Source organism: Dama dama, chromosome 29, assembly GCF_033118175.1.
Source record: "Dama dama isolate Ldn47 chromosome 29, ASM3311817v1, whole genome shotgun sequence".
Taxonomy (NCBI): Eukaryota; Metazoa; Chordata; class Mammalia; order Artiodactyla; family Cervidae; genus Dama; species Dama dama.
In genome coordinates, this window is record NC_083709.1 from 5902029 (window position 1) to 5920517 (window position 18489).

Here is an 18489-nt window from a genome sequence, read left to right on the forward strand (position 1 = left end):
CCAGGACATGGAAGCAACCTAGATGCCCATCAGCAGATGAATGGATAAGGAAGCTGTGGTACATATACACCATGGAATATTACTCAGCCATTAAAAAGAATTCATTTGAACCAGTCCTAATGAGATGGATGAAGCTGGAGCCCATTATACAGAGTGAAGTAAGCCAGAAAGATAAAGAACATTACAGCATACTGACACATGTATATGGAATTTAGAAAGGTGATAACGATAACCCTATATGCAGAACAGAAAAAGAGACACAGAAATACAGAACAGACTTTTGAACTTTGTGGGAGAATGTGAGGGTGGGATATTTCAAAAGAACAGCATGTATACTATCTATGGAGAAACAGATCACCAGCCCAGGAGGGATGCACGAGACAAGTGCTCCGGCCTGGTGCACTGGGAAGACCCGGAGGAATCGGGTGGAGAGGGAGGTGGGAGGGGGGATCGGGATTGGGAATACATGTAAATCCATGGCTGATTGATATCAATGTATGACAAAACCCACTGGAAAAAAAAAAATAATAATAATAATAAAAAAAAACTAAAAAAAAAAAAAAAAAGAAAAATATGCAGAGCTTCAAAACGTCTCAAAAACATGAGGAGCCTGAAACGGTCTGAAAAATAGGAGGAGCTTGAAACGGTGTTCAAAACCATGAAGAGCCTGAAAAGGTTTGAAAAATATGAAGAGCATGAAAATGTGTGAAAAATATGAGGAGAATGAAACTGTGTTCAAAAACATGAAAATCCTGAAAAGGTGTGAAAAATATGAAGAGCTTCAAAACGTTTCAAAAATATGAGCAGCATGAAACAGTCAGAAAATAGAAGGAACCTGAAGCGGTGTTCAAAAACATGAAGAGCCTGAAAAGGTGTGAATAATATGAAGAGCTTCAAAAGGTGTCAAAATATGAGGAGCATGATACAGTCTAAAAATAGGAGGAGCATGAAACGGTGTTGAAAACATGAAGAGCCTGAAAAGGTGTGAAAAATATGAAGAGCTTCAAAAGGTGTCAAAAAGATGAGGAACATGAAACGGTGTTCAAAAACATGAAGAGCCTGAAAAGGTGTGAAAAATACGAAGAGCTTCAAAAGGTGTCAAAAATAAGAGGAGCATGAAACGGTCTGAAAAATAGGAGGAGCATGAAGCCGTGTTGAAAAATATGACGAGCCTGAAAAGGTGTGAAAAAATATGAAGAGCTTCAAATGGTGTCAAAAATTTGAGGAGCATGAAACGGTCTGAAAAAGAGGAGGAGCAAGAAGCGGTTTTGAAAAACATGAAGAGCCTGAAAAGGTGTGACAACTATGAAGCGCTTCAAAAGGTGTCAAAATTATGGGAAGCATTAAACGGTCTGAAAAACAGGAGGAGCATCAAATGGTGTTCAAAGACGTGAAGAGCATGAAAAGGTGTGCAATATAATAAGAGCTTCAAAAGGTGTCAAAAATATGAGGAGCATGAAACGGTGTTAAAAAACATGAAAAGCCTGAAAAGTTGTGAAAAATATGAAGAGCTTCAAAGGTGTGAAAAATATGAGGAGCATGAAACGGTCTGAAAAATAGGAGGAGAATCAAATGGTGTTCAAAGACGTGAAGAGCATGAAAAGGTGTGCAATATAAGAAGAGCTTCAAAAGGTGTCAAAAATATGAGGAGCATGAAACTGTCTGAAAAATAGGAGGAGCATGAAGTGGTTTTGACAAACATGAAGAGCCTGAAAAGGTGTGAAAAATATGAAGAGCTTCAAAAGATGTCAAAAATATGAGGAGCATGAAACGGTCTGAAAAATAGGAGGAGCATGGTTTGGTATTGAAAAACAGAAAGAGCCTGAAAAGGTGTGAAAAATATGAAGAGCTTCAAAATGTGTCAAAAATATGTGGAGCATGAAACGGTTTAAAAAATAGGAGGAGCATGAAACGGACTTCAAAAACATGAAGAGCCTGAAAAGGTGTGAAAAATATGAAGAGCTTCAAAAGGTGTGAAAAATAGGAAGAGCTTCAAAAGGTGACAAAAATATGAGGAGCATGAAAAGCTCTGAAAAATAGGAGGAGCAAGAAGCGGTGTAGAAAGACATGAAGAGCCTGAAAAGGTGTGAAATCTATGGAGAGCTTCAAAAGGTGTCAAAAATATGAGGAGTATGAAACGGTATCAAATAAAGGAGGAGCATGAAGTTGTGTTGAAAAATATGAAGAGCCTGAAAAGGTGTGAAAAATATGAAGAGCTTCAAAAGGTGTCAAAAATATGAGGAGCAAGAAACGGTCTGAAAAATAGGAGGAGCATTAATCGGTGTTCAAAAATATGAAGAGCATGGCAAGCTGTGAAAAATATGAAGAGCTTCAAAAGGTGTCAAAAATATGAGGAGCATGAAACGATCTGAAAAATAGGAGGAGCATGACGTGGTGTTGAAATACATGAAGAGCCTGAAAAAGGTGTGAAACATATGAGGAGCCTGAAACGGTCTGAAAGAGAGGAGGAGCATGAAACGGTGTTGAAAAACATGAGGAGCATGGAAAGGTGTGAAAAATATGAAGAGCTTCAAAAGGTGTCAAAAATATGAGGAGCATGAAATGGTCTGAAAAAAAGGAGGAGCATGAAACCTTGTTGAAAAATATGAAGAGCATGAAAAGGTGTGAAATATATGAAGAGCTTCAAAATGTGTCAAAAATATGACGAGCATGAAACCCTCTTAAAAATAGGAGGAGGATGAAGCGGTGTTCAAAAACATGAAGAGCCTGAAAAGGTGTGAAAAATATGAAGAGCTTCAAAAAGTGTCAAAAATTAGATTAGCATGAAAGGGTCTGAACAATAGGAGGAGCCTGAAGAGGTGTTGAAAAACATGAAGAGCCTGAAAAAGTGTGAAAAATATGAAGAGCTTCAAAAATATGAAAATTATGAAGAGCTTCAAAAGGTGTGAAATATATGCAGAGCTTCAAAAGTTGTCAAAAATATGAGGAGAATGAAACCATCTGAAAAATACGAGGAGCATGAAGTGTTGTTGAAAAACATGAAGAGCCTGAAAAGGTGTGACAAATATGAAGAGCTTCAAAAGATGTCAAAAATATGAGGAGCATGAAACGGTCTGGAAAATAGGAGGAGCATGAAGCGGTGTTGAAAAACATGAAGAGCCTGAAAAGGTGTGAAGAATATATAGAGCTTCAAAAGATGTCAAAAATATGAGGAGCATGAAACGGTCTGAAAAATAGGAGGAGCATGAAGTGGTGTTGAAAATCATGAAGAGCCTGAAAAGGTGTGAAAAATATGAAGAGCTTCAAAATGTGTCAAAAATATTACGAGCATGAAACCCTCTTAAAAATAGGAGGAGGATGAAGCGGTGTTCAAAAACATGAAGAGCCTGAAAAGGTGTGAAAAATATGAAGAGCTTCAAAAGGAGTGAAATACATGAGGAGCATGAAAAGGTGTTCAAAAAAATGCAGAGACTTAAAAGGTGTGAAAAATATGAAGAGCTTCAAAAAGTGTCAAAAATTAGATTAGCATGAAAGGGTCTGAACAATAGGAGGAGCCTGAAGAGGTGTTGAAAAACATGAAGAGCCCGAAAAAGTGTGAAAAATATGAAGAGCTTCAAAAATATGAAAATTATGAAGAGCTTCAAAAGGTGTGGAATATATGCAGAGCTTCAAAAGTTGTCAAAAATATGAGGAGAATGAAACCGTCTGAAAAATACGAGGAGCATGAAGTGTTGTTGAAAAACATGAAGAGCCTGAAAAGGTGTGAAAAATATGAAGAGCTTCAAAAGATGTCAAAAATATGAGGAGCATGAAACGGTCTGGAAAATAGGAGGAGCATGAAGCGGTGTTGAAAAACATGAAGAGCCTGAAAAGGTGTGAAAAATATATAGAGCTTCAAAAGATGCCAAAAATATGAGGAGCATGAAATGGTCTGAAAAATAGGAGGAGCATGAAGCGGTGTTGAAAACCATGAAGAGCCTGAAAACGTGTGAAAAACATGAAGAGCTTCAAAAGTTTTGAAAAATAAGAAGAGCTTCAAAAGGTGTCAAAAATGAGATCTGCATGAAATGGTCTGAAAAATAGGAGGAGCATGAAGTGGTGTTGAAAAAAATGAAGAGCCTGAAAAGGTGTGAATTATACGAAGAGCTTCAAAAAGTGTCAAAAATATGAGGAGCATGAAACGGTCCGAAAAATAGGAGGAGAATGAAGCGGTGTTGAAAAACATGAAGAGCCTGAAAAGGTGTGAAAAATATGAAGAGCTTCAAAAGGTGTCAAAAATATGAGGAGCATGAAACGGCCTGAAAAATAGGAGGAGCATGAAACGGTGTTCAGAAACATGAAGAGCCTGAAAAGGTGTGAAAAATATGAAGAGCTTCTAAAGGTGTGAAATACATGAGGAGGATGAAACGGGCTGAAAAACAGGAGAAGCATGAAGTGCTGTGGAAAAACATGAAGAGCCTGAAAAGGTGTGAAAAATATGAAGAGCTTCAAAAGGTGTGAAATACATGAGGAGCATGAAACTCTCTGAAAAATAGAAGGAGCATTAAGTGTTGTTCAAAAACATGAAGAGCCTGAAATGGTGTGAAAAATATGAAGAGCTTCAAAAGGTGTGAAAAACATGAGGAGCATGATATGGTCTGAAAAATAGCAGGAGCATGAAGCGGTGTTGAAAAACTTGAACAGCCAGAAAAGGTGTGAAAATTATGAAAAGCTTCAAAATGTGGCAAAACTATGCGGAGCATGAAACGGTCTGAAAAATACGAGGAGACTGAAGCGGTGTTCAAAACCATGAAGAGTCTGAAAAGGTGTGAAAAATATGAAGAGCTTCAAAATGTGTCAAAAATATGAGGAGCATGAAACGGTCTGAAAAATAGCAGGAGCATGAAGCGGTGTTGAAAAACATGAAGAGCCTGATAACGTGTGAAAAATATGAAGAGCTTCAAAAGGTGTGAAAAATATGAAGAGCTTCAAAAGTGTCAAAAATGAGATGAGCATGAAACGGTCCGAAAAATAAGAGGAGCATGAAGTGGTGTTGAAAAAAAAGAAGAGCCTGAAAAGGTGTGAAATATATGAAGACCATTAAAAGGTGTCAAAAACATGAGGAGAAAGAAACGTTCTGATAAATAGGAGGAGCATGAAGCGGTGTTGGAAAACATGAAGAGCCTTAAAAGGTGTGAAAAATATGAAGAGCTTCAAATGTGTCAAAAATGAGATGAGCATGAAACGGTCTGAAAAATAAGAGGAGCATGAGGCGGAGTTGAAAAAAAAGAAGAGCCTGAAAAGGTGTGAAATATATGAAGAGCTTCAAAAAGTGTCAAAAATATGAGGAGCATGAAACGATCTGAAAAATAGGAGGAGCATGAAGCGGTGTTGAAAAAGTGAAGAGCCTGAAAACGTGTGAAAAATATGAAGAGCTTCAAAAGGTGTCAAAAATATGAGGAGCATGAACCGGTCTGAAAAATAGGAGGAGCATGAAGCAGTGCTCAAAAACATGAAGAGACTGAAAAGGTGTGAAAAATATATAGAGCTTCAAAAGATGTCAAAAATATGAGGAGCATGAAATGGTCTGAAAAATAGGAGGAGCATGAAGCGGTGTTGAAAACCATGAAGAGCCTGAAAACGTGTGAAAAACATGAAGAGCTTCAAAAGTTTTGAAAAATAAGAAGAGCTTCAAAAGGTGTCAAAAATGAGATCTGCATGAAATGGTCTGAAAAATAGGAGGAGCATGAAGTGGTGTTGAAAAAAATGAAGAGCCTGAAAAGGTGTGAATTATACGAAGAGCTTCAAAAAGTGTCAAAAATATGAGGAGCATGAAACGGTCCGAAAAATAGGAGGAGAATGAAGCGGTGTTGAAAAACATGAAGAGCCTGAAAAGGTGTGAAAAATATGAAGAGCTTCAAAAGGTGTCAAAAATATGAGGAGCATGAAACGGCCTGAAAAATAGGAGGAGCATGAAACGGTGTTCAGAAACATGAAGAGCCTGAAAAGGTGTGAAAAATATGAAGAGCTTCTAAAGGTGTGAAATACATGAGGAGGATGAAACGGGCTGAAAAACAGGAGAAGCATGAAGTGCTGTGGAAAAACATGAAGAGCCTGAAAAGGTGTGAAAAATATGAAGAGCTTCAAAAGGTGTGAAATACATGAGGAGCATGAAACTCTCTGAAAAATAGAAGGAGCATTAAGTGTTGTTCAAAAACATGAAGAGCTTGAAATGGTGTGAAAAATATGAAGAGCTTCAAAAGGTGTGAAAAACATGAGGAGCATGATATGGTCTGAAAAATAGCAGGAGCATGAAGCGGTGTTGAAAAACTTGAACAGCCAGAAAAGGTGTGAAAATTATGAAAAGCTTCAAAATGTGGCAAAACTATGCGGAGCATGAAACGGTCTGAAAAATACGAGGAGACTGAAGCGGTGTTCAAAACCATGAAGAGTCTGAAAAGGTGTGAAAAATATGAAGAGCTTCAAAATGTGTCAAAAATATGAGGAGCATGAAACGGTCTGAAAAATAGCAGGAGCATGAAGCGGTGTTGAAAAACATGAAGAGCCTGATAACGTGTGAAAAATATGAAGAGCTTCAAAAGGTGTGAAAAATATGAAGAGCTTCAAAAGTGTCAAAAATGAGATGAGCATGAAACGGTCCGAAAAATAAGAGGAGCATGAAGTGGTGTTGAAAAAAAAGAAGAGCCTGAAAAGGTGTGAAATATATGAAGACCATTAAAAGGTGTCAAAAACATGAGGAGAAAGAAACGTTCTGATAAATAGGAGGAGCATGAAGCGGTGTTGGAAAACATGAAGAGCCTTAAAACGTGTGAAAAATATGAAGAGCTTCAAATGTGTCAAAAATGAGATGAGCATGAAACGGTCTGAAAAATAAGAGGAGCATGAGGTGGAGTTGAAAAAAAAGAAGAGCCTGAAAAGGTGTGAAATATATGAAGACCTTCAAAAGGTGTTAAAAATATGAGGAGAATGAAACGGTCTGAATAATAGGAGGAGCATGAAGCGGTGTTGAAAAACATGAAGAGCCTGAAAGGTGTGAAAAATATGGAGAGATTCTAAATGTTTCAAAATGAGAAGAGCATGAAACGGTCTGAAAAATAAGAGGAGCATGAAGTGGTGGTGAAAAACATGAAGAGCGTGAAAAGGTGTGAAAAATATGAAGAGCCTCAAAACGTGTCAAAAATATGAGGAGCATGAGACGGTCTGAAAAATAGGAGGATCATGAAGCGGTGTTCAAAAACATGAAGAGCCTGAAAAGGTGTGAAAAATATGAAGAGTTTCAAAAGATGTGAAAAATATGAAGAGGTTCAAAAGCTCTCAAAAATTAAATGAGTATGAAACGGTCTGAAAAATAGGAGGAGCATGAAACCGTGTTCAAAAACATGAAGAGCCTGAAAAGGTGTGAAAAATATGAAGAGCTTCAAAACGTGTGAAAAATATGAAGAGCTTCAGAAGGTGTGAAATACATGAGGAGCATGAAACGGTCTGAAAAATAGGAGGATCATGCAACAGTGTTCAAAAACATGAAGAGCCTGAAAAGGTGTGAAAAATATGAAGAGCCTCAAAACGTGTCAAAAATATGAGGAGCATGAAAGGGTTTGAAAAATAGGAGAAGCATGAAGCGGTTGTGAAAAACATGAAGAGCCTGAAAACGTGTAAAAATATGAAGAGCTTCAAAACGTGTGAAAAATATGTAGAGCTTCAGAAGGTGTGAAATACATCAGGAGCATGAAACGGGCTGAAAAATAGAAGGAGCATCAAGCTGTGTTGAAAAATATGAAGAGCCTGAAAAGGTGTGAAAAATATGAAGAGCTTCAAAACATGTCAAAAATATGAGGAACATGAAAGAGTCTGAAAAATAGGAGGAGCATGAAACGGTGTTCAAAATATGAAGGGCCTGAAAAGGTGTGAAATATATGAAGAGCCTCAAAACGTGTCAAAAATATGAGGAGCATGAAACTGTCTGAAAAATAGGAGGAGCATGAAGCGGTGTTGAAAAACATGAAGAGACTGAAAACGTGTGAAAAATATGAAGAGCTTCAAAAGATTTGAAAAATATGAAGAGATTCAAAAGGTGTGAAAAATATGAAGAGCTTCAAAAGGTGTCAAAAATGAGATGAGCATGAAACGGTTTGAAAAATAGGAGGAGCATGAAACGTTCTGAAAAATAGGAGGAACATGAATCGGTGTTGAAAACATAAAGAGCCTGAAAAGGTGTGAAAAATATGAGAGCTTCAAAATGTGTGAAATACATGAGAAGCATGAAACGGTTTGAAAAATAGAAGGAGAATGAAGCGGTGTTTAAAACATGAAGAGCCTGAAAAGGTGTAAAAAATATGAAGAGCTTCAAAACGTTTCAAAAAAATGAGGAGAATGAAACGGTCTGAAAAATAGGAGGATCATGAAGCGGTGTTGAGAAACATGAAGAGCCTGAAAAGGTGTGAAAAATATGAAGAGCCTCAAAACGTGTCAAAAATATGAGGAGCATGAGACGGTCTGAAAAATAGGAGGAGCATGACGGGGTTCAAAAACATGAAGAGCCTGAAAAGGTGTGAAAAATATGAAGAGTTTCAAAAGATGTGAAAAATATGAAGAGCTTCAAAAGCTCTCAAAAATTAAATGAGCATGAAACGGTCTGAAAAATAGGAGGAGCATGAAACCGTGTTCAAAAACATGAAGAGCCTGAAAAGGTGCGAAAAATATGAAGAGCTTCAAAACGTGTGAAAAATATGAAGAGCTTCAGAAGGTGTGAAATACATGAGGAGCATGAAACGGTCTGAAAAATAGGAGGATCATGAAACAGTGTTCAAAAACAAGAAGAGCCTGAAAAGGTGTGAAAAATATGAAGAGCTTCAAAAGGTGTGAAATACATGAGGAGCATGAAACGGTTTGAAAAATAGGAGGAGCATGAAGCGGTGTTCAAAAACATGAAGAGCCTGAAATGCTGTGAAAAATATGAAGAGCATCAAAAGGTGTGAAAAATATGAAGAGCTTCAAAAGGTGTCAAAAATATGAGGAGCATGAAACGGTCTGAAAAAAAGGAGGAGCATGAAACGTTGTTCAAAAGATGAAGAGCCTGAATAGGTGTGAAAAGTATGAAGAGCTTCAAAAGGTGTGAAATATATGAAGAGCTTCAAAAGGTGTCAAAAATATGAGGAGCATGAAACGGTCTGAAAAAAAGGAGGAGCATGAAACGTTGTTCAAAAGATGAAGAGCCTGAATAGGTGTGAAAAATATGAAGAGCATCAAAAGGTGTGAAAAATATGAAGAGCTTCAAAAGGTGTCAAAAATATGAGGAGCATGAAACGGTCTGAAAAATAGAAGGAGCATCAAGCTGTGTTGAAAAATAGGAAGAGCCTGAAAAGGTGTGAAAAATATGAAGAGCTTCAAAACGTGTCAAAAATATGAGGAACATGAAAGAGTCTGAAAAATAGGAGGAGCATGAAACGGTGTTCAAAATATGAAGGGCCTGAAAAGGTGTGAAATATATGAAGAGCCTCAAAAAGTGTCAAAAATATGAAGAGCATGAAACTGTCTGAAAAATAGGAGGAGCATAAAGCGGTGTTGAAAAACATGAAGAGACTGAAAACGTGTGAATAATATGAAGAGCTTCAAAAGGTTTGAAAAACATGAAGAGAATCAAAAGGTGTGAAAAATATGAAGAGCTTCAGAAGATGTCAAAAATGAGATGAGCATGAAACGGTTTGAAAAATAGGAGGAGCATGAAACGATCTGAAAAATAGGAGGCGCATAATCGGTGTTGAAAACATTAAGAGCATGAAAAGGTGTGAAAAATACAAAGAGCTTCAAAAGGTGTCAAAAATACGATGCGCATGAAACGGTCTGAAAAATAGGAGGGGCATGAAGTTGTTTTGAAAAATATGAAGAGCCTTAAAAGGTGTGAAAAATATGAAGAGCTTCAAAAGGTGTCAAAAATATGAGGAGCATGAGACGGTCTGAAAAATAGGAGGAGCATGACGGGGTTCAAAAACATGAAGAGCTTGAAAAGGTGAGAAAAATATGAAGAGTTTCAAAAGATGTGAAAAATATGAAGAGCTTCAAAAGCTCTCAAAAATTAAATGAGCATGAGACGGTCTGAAAAATAGGAGGAGCATGACGGGGTTCAAAAACATGAAGAGCCTGAAAAGGTGTGAAAAATATGAAGAGTTTCAAAAGATGTGAAAAATATGAAGAGCTTCAAAAGCTCTCAAAAATTAAATGAGTATGAAACGGTCTGAAAAATAGGAGGAGCATGAAACCGTGTTCAAAAACATGAAGAGCCTGAAAAGGTGTGAAAAATATGAAGAGCTTCAAAACGTGTGAAAAATATGAAGAGCTTCAGAAGGTGTGAAATACATGAGGAGCATGAAACGGTCTGAAAAATAGGAGGATCATGCAACAGTGTTCAAAAACATGAAGAGCCTGAAAAGGTGTGAAAAATATGAAGAGCCTCAAAACGTGTCAAAAATATGAGGAGCATGAAACGGTTTGAAAAATAGGAGAAGCATGAAGCGGTTGTGAAAAACATGAAGAGCCTGAAAACGTGTAAAAATATGAAGAGCTTCAAAACGTGTGAAAAATATGAAGAGCTTCAGAAGGTGTGAAATACATGAGGAGCATGAAACGGGCTGAAAAATAGAAGGAGCATCAAGCTGTGTTGAAAAATATGAAGAGCCTGAAAAGTTGTGAAAAATATGAAGAGCTTCAAAACATGTCAAAAATATGAGGAGCAAGAAAGAGTCTGAAAAATAGGAGGAGCATGAAACGGTGTTCAAAATATGAAGGGCCTGAAAAGGTGTGAAATATATGAAGAGCCTCAAAACGTGTCAAAAATATGAGGAGCATGAAACTGTCTGAAAAATAGGAGGAGCAGGAAGCGGTGTTGAAAAACATGAAGAGACTGAAAACGTGTGAAAAATATGAAGAGCTTCAAAGATTTGAAAAATATGAAGAGATTCAAAAGGTGTGAAAAATATGAAGAGCTTCAAAAGGTGTCAAAAATGAGATGAGCATGAAACGGTTTGAAAAATAGGAGGAGCATGAAACGTTCTGAAAAATAGGAGGAACATGAATCGGTGTTGAAAACATAAAGAGCCTGAAAAGGTGTGAAAAATATGAGAGCTTCAAAACGTGTGAAATACATGAGAAGCATGAAACGGTTTGAAAAATAGAAGGAGAATGAAGCGGTGTTTAAAACATGAAGAGCCTGAAAAGGTGTGAAGTATATGAAGAGCTTCAAAATGTGTCAAAATTATGAGAAGCATGCAACGGTCTAGAAAATGGGATGAGCTTAAAACGGTGTTGAAAAACATGAAGGGCCTGAAAAGGTGTGAAATATATGAAGAGATTCAAAAGGTGTCAAAAATATGAGGAGCATGAAACGGTCTGAAAAATATGAGGATCATGAAGCGGTTGTGAAAAACATGAAAAGCCTGAAAAGGTGTGAAAAATATGAAGAGCATCAAAAGGTGTGAAAAATATGAAGAGCTTCAAAAGGTGTCAAATATATGAGGAGCATGAAACGGTCTGAAAAAAAGGAGGAGCATGAAACGTTGTTCAAAAGATGAAGAGCCTGAATAGGTGTGAAAAGTATGAAGAGCTTCAAAAGGTGTGAAATATATGAGGAGCATGAAACGGTCTGAAAAATAGAAGGAGCATCAAGCTGTGTTGAAAAATATGAAGAGCCTGAAAAGGTGTGAAAAATATGAAGAGCTTCAAAACGTGTCAAAAATATGAGGAACATGAAAGAGTCTGAAAAATAGGAGGAGCATGAAACGGTGTTCAAAATATGAAGGGCCTGAAAAGGTGTGAAATATATGAAGAGCCTCAAAACGTGTCAAAAATATGAGGAGCATGAAACTGTCTGAAAAATAGGAGGAGCATGAAGCGGTGTTGAAAAACATGAAGAGACTGAAAACGTGTGAATAATATGAAGAGCTTCAAAAGGTTTGAAAAATATGAAGAGATTCAAAAGGTGTGAAAAATATGAAGAGTTTCAGAAGGTGTCAAAAATGAGATGAGCATGAAACGGTTTGAAAAATAGGAGGAGCATGAAACGTTCTGAAAAATAGGAGGAACATGAATCGGTGTTGAAAATATAAAGAGCCTGAAAAGGTGTGAAAAATATGAGAGCTTCAAAACGTGTGAAATACATGAGAACCATGAAACGGTTTGAAAAATAGAAGGAGAATGAAGCTGTGTTGAAAAACATGAAGAGACTGAAAAGGTGTGAAAAATATGAAGAGCTTCAAAACGTTTCAAAAAAATGAGGAGAATGAAACGGTTTGAAAAATAGGAGGATCATGAAGCGGTGTTGAGAAACATGAAGAGCCTGAAAAGGTGTGAAAAATATGAAGAGCCTCAAAACGTGTCAAAAATATGAGGAGCATGAGACGGTCTGAAAAATAGGAGGAGCATGACGGGGTTCAAAAACATGAAGAGCCTGAAAAGGTGTGAAAAATATGAAGAGTTTCAAAAGATGTGAAAAATATGAAGAGCTTCAAAAGCTCTCAAAAATTAAATGAGCATGAAACGGTCTGAAAAATAGGAGGAGCATGAAACCGTGTTCAAAAACATGAAGAGCCTGAAAAGGTGCGAAAAATATGAAGAGCTTCAAAAGGTGTGAAATACATGAGGAGCATGAAACGGTTTGAAAAATAGGAGGAGCATGAAGCGGTGTTCAAAAACATGAAGAGCCTGAAATGCTGTGAAAAATATGAAGAGCATCAAAAGGTGTGAAAAATATGAAGAGCTTCAAAAGGTGTCAAAAATATGAGGAGCATGAAACGGTCTGAAAAAAAGGAGGAGCATGAAACGTTGTTCAAAAGATGAAGAGCCTGAATAGGTGTGAAAAGTATGAAGAGCTTCAAAAGGTGTGAAATATATGAAGAGCTTCAAAAGGTGTCAAAAATATGAGGAGCATGAAACGGTCTGAAAAAAAGGAGGTGCATGAAACGTTGTTCAAAAGATGAAGAGCCTGAATAGGTGTGAAAAATATGAAGAGCATCAAAAGGTGTGAAAAATATGAAGAGCTTCAAAAGGTGTCAAAAATATGAGGAGCATGAAACGGTCTGAAAAATAGAAGGAGCATCAAGCTGTGTTGAAAAATAGGAAGAGCCTGAAAAGGTGTGAAAAATATGAAGAGCTTCAAAACGTGTCAAAAATATGAGGAACATGAAAGAGTCTGAAAAATAGGAGGAGCATGAAACGGTGTTCAAAATATGAAGGGCCTGAAAAGGTGTGAAATATATGAAGAGCCTCAAAAAGTGTCAAAAATATGAAGAGCATGAAACTGTCTGAAAAATAGGAGGAGCATAAAGCGGTGTTGAAAAACATGAAGAGACTGAAAACGTGTGAATAATATGAAGAGCTTCAAAAGGTTTGAAAAACATGAAGAGAATCAAAAGGTGTGAAAAATATGAAGAGCTTCAGAAGATGTCAAAAATGAGATGAGCATGAAACGGTTTGAAAAATAGGAGGAGCATGAAACGATCTGAAAAATAGGAGGCGCATAATCGGTGTTGAAAACATTAAGAGCATGAAAAGGTGTGAAAAATACAAAGAGCTTCAAAAGGTGTCAAAAATACGATGCGCATGAAACGGTCTGAAAAATAGGAGGGGCATGAAGTTGTTTTGAAAAATATGAAGAGCCTTAAAAGGTGTGAAAAATATGAAGAGCTTCAAAAGGTGTCAAAAATATGAGGAGCATGAGACGGTCTGAAAAATAGGAGGAGAATGACGGGGTTCAAAAACATGAAGAGCTTGAAAAGGTGAGAAAAATATGAAGAGTTTCAAAAGATGCGAAAATATGAAGAGCTTCAAAAGCTCTCAAAAATTAAATGAGCATGAAACGGTCTGAAAAATAGGAGGAGCATGAAACGGTGTTCAAAAACATGAAGAGCCTGAAAAGGTGTGGAAAATATGAGAGCGTCAAAAGGTGTGAAATACATGAGAAGCATCAAACGGTCTGAAAAATAGAAGGAGAATGAAGCTGTGTTGAAAAACATGAAGAGACTGACAAGGTGTAAAAAATATGAAGAGCTTCAAAAGGTTTCAAAAAAATGAGGAGAATGAAACGGTCTGAAAAATAGGAGGATCATGAAGCGGTGTTTAAAAACATGAAGAGCCTGAAAAGGTGTGAAAAATATGAAGAGCTTCAAAAGGTGTCAAAATTATGAGGAACATGAAACGGTCGCAAAAATAGGAGGAGCATGAAACGGTGTTCAAAAACATGAAGAGCCTGAAAAGGTGTGAAAAATATGAAGAGCCTCAAAACGTGTCAAAAATATGAGGAGCATGAAACGGTTTGAAAAATAGGAGGAGCATGAAGCGGTGTTGAAAAACATGAAGAGCCTGAAAACGTGTAAGAATATGAAGAGCTTCAAACCGTGTGAAAAATACGAAGAGCTTCAGAAGGTGTGAAATACATGAGGAGCATGAAACGGTCTGAAAAATAGGAGGAGCATGAAACCCTGTTCAAAAACATGAAGAGCCTGAAAAGGTGTGAAAAGTATGAAGAGCTTCAAAAGGTGGCAAAAATAGGATGAGCATGAAACGTTCTGAAAATTAGGAGGAGCATGAAGCGGTGTTGAAAAACATGATGAGCCTGAAAAGGTGTGAAAAATATGAAGAGCTTCAAAAGTTGTCAAAAATATAAGGAGCATGAAACGGTCTGAAAATTGGAGGAGCATGAAGCGGTGTTGAAAAACATGGAGAGCCTGAAGCATTGTGAAATACATGAAGAGCTTCAAAAGGTTTCAAAAATATGAGGAGCATGAAACGGTCTGAAAAATAGGAGGAGCATGAAGCGGTTGTGAAAAACATGAAATGCCTGAAAAAGTGTGAAATATATGAACAGCTTTAAAAGGTGTGAAAAATATGAGGAGTTTCAACAGGTGTGAAAAATATGAGGAGCATGAAACGGTCTGAAAAATAGGAGGAGCATGAAACGGTCTTCAAAAACATGAAGAGCCTGAAATGCTGTGAAATATATGAAGAGCTTCAAAAGTTGTCAAAAATATGAGGAGCATGAAACGGTCTGAAATATAGGAGGAGCATAAAGCTGTCTTGAAAAATATGAAGAGGCTGAAAAGTTGTGAAATATATGAAGAGCTTCAAAAGTTGTCAAAAATATGAGGAGCATGAAACGGTCTGAAATATAGGAGGAGCATAAAGCTGTCTTGAAAAATATGAAGAGGCTGAAAAGTTGTGAAAAATATGAAGAGCTTCTAAAGGTGTCAAAAATATGAGGAGCATGAAACGGTCTGAAAAATAGGAGGAGCATGAAGTGGTGTTCAAAAACATGAAGAGCCTGAAAAGGTGTGAAAAATATGAAGAGCTTCAAAAAGTGTCCAAAACATGAGGAGCTTCAAAAGCTGTCAAAATTATGAGGAGCATGAAACGGTCTGAAAAATAGGAGCAGCATGAAACGTTGTCCAAAATCTTGAAGAGACTGAAAATGTGTGAAACATATGAAGAGCTTCAAAAGGTGTGAAATACAAGAGGAGCATGAAACGGTCTGAAAAATAGGAGCAGCATGAAACGTTGTCCAAAATCTTGAAGAGACTGAAAATGTGTGAAACATATGAAGAGCTTCAAAAGGTGTGAAATACATGAGGAGCATGAAACGGTCTGAAAAAGAGGAGGAGCATGAAGCGGTGTTCAAAATCATGAAGAGCCTGAAATTGTGTGAAAAATATGAAGAGCTTCAAAAGGTGTCAAAAATATGAGGAGCATGAAACGATCTGAAAAATACGAGGAGCATGAAGCAGTGTTCAAAAACATGAAGAGCCTGAAAAGGTGTGAAAAATATGAAGAGCTTCAAAAGGTGTGAAATATATGAGGAGAATGAAACGGTCTGAAAAATAGGAGGATCATGAAGCGGTTTTCAGAAACATGAAGAGCATGAAAAGGTGTGAAAAATATGAAGAGCTTCAAAAGGTGTGAAATATATGAGGAGAATGAAACAGTCTGAAAAATAGGAGGATCATGAAGCGGTTTTCAGAAACATGAAGAGCCTGAAAAGGTGTGAAAAATATGAAGAGCTTCAAAAGGTGTCATAAATATGAGGAGCATGAAACGGTCTGAAAAATAGGAGGAGGATGAACCGGTGATCAAAAACATGAAGAGCCTGAAAAGGTGTGAAAAATATGAAGAGCTTCAAAACGTGTGAAATACATTAGGAGCATTAAACTCTCTGAAAAAAAGGAGGAGCATGAAGCGGTGTTCAAAAACATGAAGAGCCTGAAAATGTGTGAAAAATATGAAGAGCTTCACAAGGTGTGAAATACATAAGCAGCATGAAACGGTCTGAAAAATAGGAGGAGCATGAAGCGGTGTTAAAAAACATGAAGAGCCTGAAAATTTGTGAAAAATATGAAAAGCTTCAAAAGGTGTGAAATACATGAGGAGCATGAAACGGTCTGAAAAAGAGGAGGAGCATGAAGCGGTGTTCAAAAACATGAAGAGCCTGAAATTGTGTGAAAAATATGAAGAGTTTCAAAAGGTTTCAAAAATATGAGGAGCATGAAACGGTCTGAAAAATAGGAGGAGCATGAAACGGTATTCAAAAACATGAAGAGCCTGAAAATCTGTGAAAAATATGAAGAGCTTCAAAAGGTGTGAAAAATATGAAGAGCCTGAAAATCTGTGAAAAATATGAAGAGCTTCAAAAGGTGTGAAAAATATGAAGAGCTTCAAAAGGTGTGAAACTATGAAGAGCTTCAAAAAGTGTCAAAAACAGGAGGAGCTTCAAAAGCTGTCAAAATTATGAGGAGCATGAAACGGTCTGAAAAATAGGAGCAGCATGAAACGTTGTCCAAAATCTTGAAGAGACTGAAAATGTGTGAAACATATGAAGAGCTTCAAAAGGTGTGAAATACAAGAGGAGCATGAATCTGTCTGAAAAATAGGAGGAGCATGAAGCGATGTTGAAAAACATGAAGAACCAGAAAAGGTGTGAAAAATATGAAGAGCTTCCAAAGATGTCAAAAATATGAGGAGCTTGAAACTGTCTGAAAAATAGGAGCAGCATGAAATGGTGTTCAAAAACATGAAGAGCCTGAAAAGGTGTGAAAATATGAAGAGCTTCACAAGGTGTGAAATATATGAGGAGCATGAAGCGGTCTGAAAAATAGGAGGAGCATGATGCAGTTTTGAAAAACAGAAAGGGCCTGAAAACGTGTGAAAAATATGAAGAGCTTCAAAAGGTGTGAAAAATATGAAGAGCTTCAAATGTGTCAAAAATGAGATTAGCATGAAATGGTCTGAAAAATAGGAGAAGCATGAAACGGTGTTCAAAAACATGAAGAGCCTGAAAAGGTGTGAAACATATGAAGAGCCTCAAAACGTGTCAAAATTATGAGGAGCATGAAACGGTCTGAAAAATAAGAGGAGCATGAAACGGTCTGAACAATAAGAAGAGAATGATGCGGTGTTGAAAAACATGAAGAGCCTGAAAAGGTGTGACAAATATAAAGAGTTTCAAAAGGTGTCAATAATAAGCGTTGCATGAAACAGTCTGAAAAATAGGAGGAGCGTGAAGCGGTGTTGAAAAACATGAAGAGCCTGAAAAGGTGTGAAAAATATGAAGAGCTTCAAAAAGTGTCAAAAATATGAGTAGCATGAAACGGTCTGAAAAAGAGGAGGAGAATGAAATGGTCTGAAAATAGGAGGAGCATGAAGCGGTGTTGAAAAACATGAAGAGCCTGAAACGGTGTGAAATATATGAAGAGCCTCAAAACGTGTCATAATTATGAGGAGCATGAAACGGTCTGAAAAATAAGAGGAGCATGAAACGGTCTGAAAAATAAGGAGAGAATGACGCGGTGTTGAAAAACATGAAGAGCCTGAAAAGGTGTGACAAATATAAAGAGTTTCAAAAGGTGTCAATAATAAGCGTTGCATGAAACAGTCTGAAAAATAGGAGGAGCATGAATCGGTGTTGAAATACATGAAGAGCCTGAAAAGGTGTGAAAAATATGAAGAGCTTCAAAAGGTGTCAAAAATATGAGTAGCATGAAACGGTCTGAAAAAGAGGAGAAGAATGAAACGGTCTGAAAATAGGAGGAGCATGAAGCGGTGTTGAAAAACATGAAGAGCCTGCAAAGGTATGAAAAATATGAAGAGCTTCAAAAGGTGTGAAAAATATGAAGAGGTTCAAAAGGTGTCATAAATGAGATGAGCATGAAACGGTCTAAAAACAGGAGGAGCATGAAGTGGTGTTGAAAAACATGAAGAGCCTAAAAAAGTGTGAAATATATGAAGAGATTCAAAAGGTGTCAAAAATATGAGGAGTATGAAACGGTCTGAAAAATAGGAAGAGCATGAAAAGGTCTGAAAAATAGGAGGAGCATGAAGCATTGTTCAAAAACATGAAGAAAATGAAAAAGTGTGAAATATATGAAGAGCTTCAAAAGGTGTGAAATACATGAGGAGCATGAAACGGTCTGAAAAATAGGAGGAACATGAAGTGGTGTTGAAAAACATGAAGAGCCTGAAAAGGTGTGAAAAAGATGAAGAGCTTCAAAAATT